Source organism: Lemur catta, chromosome 3 (assembly GCF_020740605.2).
Source record: "Lemur catta isolate mLemCat1 chromosome 3, mLemCat1.pri, whole genome shotgun sequence".
NCBI classification, from domain to species: Eukaryota; Metazoa; Chordata; class Mammalia; order Primates; family Lemuridae; genus Lemur; species Lemur catta.
This window is the reverse complement of record NC_059130.1, coordinates 104,122,352-104,127,868: the sequence shown is the minus strand read 5'-3', so window position 1 is coordinate 104,127,868 and position 5,517 is coordinate 104,122,352.

Below are 5,517 nucleotides of genomic sequence, written 5' to 3'. Positions count from 1 at the left end.
GCTCCCCTGTATTCTCCCCTCCCACTTGCAAGCGGAGCCAAGCCCTTTGATTTCCCTAGCCTCGGGGACCGAGCAGGCTGAACACAAAAGCTGCTTGAAGTCTGATGGCTCATCCTGACTTTTGAAAAAGTTAACCTTCTGGAAGCAGCTGTGCTCGGTGTTCCCAAGGGATGGGGAGAAGAGGGCAGAGAAAGGAGAGACAGAAATTAGCTGCAGAGAGTGCAGAAGTGGGGGTCCTGTGTCCAGCATCCCCTCCCCTGACAGGCGCCGGGAGCTGTGGGGATGGGCGGTGCCCAGGCACTAGGGTATGAGCCTCAGTGCCCCAAAGTAGCAGGGGAACAGCGGAATCACTGAACCTCGAGAGACCACATAGACTGCTAGGACAACGGGCATTTCTATGTGACTAATGTAGACCAAAGACAGGGGCACCTCCCCCGTGCCGAGGTGCAGGTGGGACCAGCAGGTCCTTGCTCAAGCCTACGGAGGAGGTGGCAGGGGGCCTCAGTAATGGTTGAGATGAAATTTTCTGCCAGCTCATAGGAAAGGGTTTAGAGTGAGTCAGATTGCAGTCGGTTTAAAGAGAATACAGAAACAGGATATTTCTTGTTTATGTGCCAAGATTCCTACCTGCTACACCTGTCTCTGTGTAGCCCTGGTGCAGTACAGAGCTGAGCCTGTGTGTGCCTCATTCAGAATTGCATCCTCAGGGCCCAGCGTGGTGCCTGGCACATAGTCAGTGCTCAAAATGTATTTGTTGAATTCACTTTTCCTCTGTAGCTACAGATCCTTCTAAAACCAAATCTGCTTTAGTGGTCGCCCCATAGCCCTCAGATTAAATTCCACACCCCTACCATGGCCCACATGGCCCACAAGGCCCACTGTGATCAGAGCCAGCCTCCCTCCTCATCTCTGCAGCCTGTCCTCCCGCCCGCTCCTCTCCAGCTGAACTGCACTGTTTGCAATTCCCCAAACTTGCCAGGTTGTTTCATGCCTTGTGCCTTCGCTTACGTCGCACCCTCTGCCTGGAGTGCCCCTTCCCCTTTCTCTGCCTGCTGAGCTTTCAATTAGTCTTCAGAGCTCAGTGCACCCTCCGCAAGGCAGGAGAGACCCCTCCTGCTCTGGAGCCCACGCCCAGATCTGTCTCCCTCTTCCCCAAGCCCGGCTTCCTGGACGTGGGCTTCTCCAGTACAGCGAGTCCCCAGTGTCCAGCATAGAGCCAGGTACACCATAGGTTCTCAATAAATGCTCACTGTTCACTAGGCTTTAGCTCTGATCCTCCATGGACTCATGGTGTGACCTCAAGCAACCTCTCCCTTCTGGGCCTCAGTTTTCCTCTCTGCACAATGAGGGGAGTAGAACTGAATGGTCTCTAACGGCCCTTTCTTCCCTCAGCTGAGCTTGGAAGTGGTGGCATGTAAAACACAGTTCACCTGTGTGCAGTGCAGGCCAGCTAAGGGCAGAACATGCTCAGATACTGAGGTACACATGTTGCACCCATGCATGGCCACCTGGGAGCAAGCCCCTGCCTAAACAACTGCTCATACCCCCCTCACACGAAAGTGTATGTAGCCTTCTGCCTGCTCTGTCCTCCCAGTCCCCATCCCCAATCAACCACTGGCCCTGACAGCAAAAAATTCAGCAGAAGTCAGAGATGCCAGTCCAGCTGCAAGTTAATATTCAAGGAATGAGCCTTCTGCAATATGCATGCCCTGAAGCTGGCGTCCTATGGGGCTCTCCCCTTCCCAGGCCTGCCATGCAACGCCCTCCCCACCCCACCCCACCAGAGGCACAGACCCAGACACCGTCTGCCTGCGGCAGGGCGCCGAGGCCCAGACCTTCAGCTCTAACTGCCTCCTGGACACCCCCCTCCCGATGTCCCCTCATTCATTCAGCGATATCTAGTAAGCTCCTGTCATGTGCAAGGCAAGAGTATATACCTGAGTATGACCCTGTCCTGCCCTCAGGGGCTCACAGTCCAGGGGGGGAGACAGACAGTGAACAGGAAACAGATGATATAAGTTCAGATCAGGAGAAATAGTACCACGCACGGATTAAGGTGATGTGATAAAAAGTGACTCAGAGGTGGCAAAGAGTAGTCAAGGAAAGCCTTTCTGAGGAGGTGGCATTGGAGCAGTAATCAAAGCACCAGAAGCCAGCAAAGCAGAGAGGCTTTCAAGGGGAGGGGACAGCAAATGCAAAGGCCTTGGGGCTGGAGGAGCAGACAGGCGCCCCTGCTGGAGCTTGCTCCCTGAGGGAGAGGGTGCGGGAGACCTGGAGCAGTGTGCAGGGACCAGAGCAAGCCGGGTCACAGTGAGGTGCCTTCACTTTAGTCAAAGAGCAACGGGAGGCCCCTGGAGACAAAATCCATCCCTTCCCTCAGCTCCTCCGCCCTGGCGTCCTGCTCAGAGACTGTCTTCCTCACTCTCACGTGGTCGGTGCCCAGCCCGAGGCACAGCACAGGGCTGGCATCAGATGTTTGCTGAATAAATAAATGACCAAGTTCTCCTGGCTCGAGGCTTGACTCGGTGGCTCAGAGTGGCTCAGCAAGGCCGCTGAGGAGTCGTTGGGCAGCTCAGGATAACAGTCATCTGGGCCAGATTAAGATGTTTGCACGCCCTGCCCATTGAAAAGAGTCTGGCATCCATAATTCCTAATAGAAATAATACTAATCCATGAAGCATAACACTGGCACGCATGCTGAAATGAAAACAACTTCCCTTTGGATTCTCAATTGCAAAATTCAGGTTAAGTTCCTTGAAGCAGAATTTCTTCCTGTGTGTGCGTGTCTGCACATGTGTTGTTACTGCCTTGCTGGTGTCCCAAGCTGGACTCCGTCTGCCCATTGGGTCACCCAGTGCTAGAAGGCAGGGCTTGCCTAACGTCCCCTTAGTGACATGGTCATGGCTTGTGGGCTTGGGATAATGAGGCCGTTGTGGCCCAGGCCTGACTGGTAGCAAGCAGCCCCGAAAGCAGGAAAAAGACAGTAGCATTTTGGCAGCTTCTCGAGACCACACCAGGTTTGGCAGCTGCTCAATGTGAGAAATCTGGGGACACCCCCTTGGACGAACAAGGCTTCCCCCTGCCCATCCTTGACTCTCTAAAAACTGTACAAAGTGACCAAGGCCTCAGAGACCTCTCAGAGGAGGCATCTAAGGCTCAGAGAGGTTACTTAATTTGCCCAAGGTCACTCAGCAATTTGGGGGTAGAGTTGCAACCGGAGCCCAAGCCTGGCCCCCAAAGCAGGCCCCATTCCCTCAAGGGCGGTGGGCCTGGCTGGGGAGTAATGCTGAGGGCACAGCCCACCTGCCCCACCCGGATCCACAGAGCTGACGGGAGCAAACAGCGGGCTGGACCCAGCCCAGCCTGGAAGTGGGCCCTGCCCTTCCCCCAGCCTCCCTGCCCAGCTGGGGCCTAAGCCTCTAAGCTCAACGCTCCCCCAAGCCTCTCTCTGGGAACTGGAGATGGACCCTCAGTTCAGGGGCCACGTGTGGGTTCCGCAGCATCACACAGATACCGGGTCCTGGGCAGAAGCCGGGTGCTGGGTCTCGGGATTTGCTGTCACTTCTCTCTCACAGCGGCACCTTCCACAGGTTCCAGCCTCCCCCACCCACTCAGCCCCCAGCTGCACCCGCTCTGTGAAGGGGTCCCGAAGGGAACCAGACTCAGTCCCTGCCTGGGAGAGAAGCTGACCTCCCCTCCTCACCTCAACGCCCTCCCCAGGGTGGGGCTCAGGAAACTCAGACAAGCAGATCAGAGATTCTCAGGGGCAAGGGGAAGCTGGTGGCCCAAGGTGGCACCCCCACAGGCAGGCCAGCCTTCCCAAGCCACGTCAGGCTGAGCTCCGCCTCCACCGGGTTCCAGCACCCCCCCCCCCCAGCGAGTGGGAAGTGACAAATGAGCCTGAGGATGGGGGGCAGGGGGAGCTGGCGATCGATGGCATTAACATGATGCCCAAATTAAATATTGACTTTCTTGGTTGACTCTAGGGACACTTGGATTGATGGCTGGGGCTGTGCTGTGCCACCACAGGAGACGGGGACATACCAGCCTGGAGCAGGCCCGGTGGGAAGCTGAGGCCAGGGGGGAAAGAGGAGCAGGGCGAGGGCTGCAGGGGCCTGGGTATGGTTCTTGTATCTCCATCTTCCCCATGGAGTCGACTCCTCTCCTCCCAGAAGGTCTTAGAGTCCAGGTGTTGAGGGTCCCCACCCCCAGCACCCTCCCATCCCACCTCCAGGAACTGTGGCTGGCCTGCAGCCCAGCAAACGAGCAGAGTCAGTCTGTGTGATGATGTCCATTACTGGGTCTCAGGACCCTGCCTCCAGGGTGGTAGGGCTGGTTATTTTTGGTCTGTCATTATGTAGGATCTTGGGATGAGGGTAAGGACAGCTTCTCCATTCCTGGAGACCTTCCACTGTCCTCTTCAGCTAATTCACTACAGAGCCTACGGTAGACCCTGAGCATTCCCTCCGCCTTTCAAAGCTTCACGTCAAGAATTGTCTACACGGGCTGCATTTCTTCACCTCCCACCCACTCTACAGCCCACTTCAACCCAGCTTCCTGCCGTGTCAATGACTCTAGCCTAGCCTCCTCTCCTGGGTTCCAGCCCTGTGTGTCCAACCGCCTACCATTTCCTTGATGTCTCCCCTTGACCATGTCAAAGTTAGGATGCCTGCTATGGTTTGAACATGTTCCCCCCAGACGCAGGTGTTGGAAACTTGATCCCCGATGGATGGAACAGTGTTGGGAGGCGGGGCCTGATGGGAGGTGTTTAGGTCATGAGGGCTCCACCGTCACAAATGGATTAATGCTGATTGCAAAAGGTCTCAAGGCCGTGCGTTCAGTCTCTTGTGCTCTCTTGCCCTTCACCTTCTGCCATAAAATGAAACAGTGAGAAGGCCCTCACCAGATCCAGGCCCCTTGACCTTGGACTTCCCAGCGTCTAGAACTGTAAGAAATAAATCTCTGTTCTTTATAAATTACCCAGCCTCTGGTATTCTGTTATAGCAGCACAAAATAGACTAAGACAATGCCCAAGGCCAAATTCATGATGGTCTCCCCCAAAGTTGGTCCTCTTCCTGTGCCCCTAAGCCAATTGCATGGTCATCCTTGGCGCCTCTCCCATACCCAGCCCACACCAGGGGCTGACAGTCCTACCCACCGCACACACACGGACTCCGGCCCCACTGCACAGCACCCTGTCCTTAAAGTCTCTTTCCTATGGACAACCTCCTCACTGGCTCTCTGCATCCACCCTCAGTCTTCAGTGTCCCCCCTGCCAATCCATTCCCATCCACCCAGAGGAATCCTGGTAATAAATAAATCTTATCACACCAGTCCCCTGTTCAACACCCTTCCTAATTGGGTTCCCATTAGTCTTAATGGCCAAAACCCGCAATGGAGTCTCTTCTGCCCTGGGTACTTGGCATGTGTTTTCAGGGCTTGAGAGGGTTGGAGGGGAGGGTCTTCCTGGACTTGTCCTGGCTCACTGGCTGGCCTTGGAGGAGTGGAGAGAGAAAT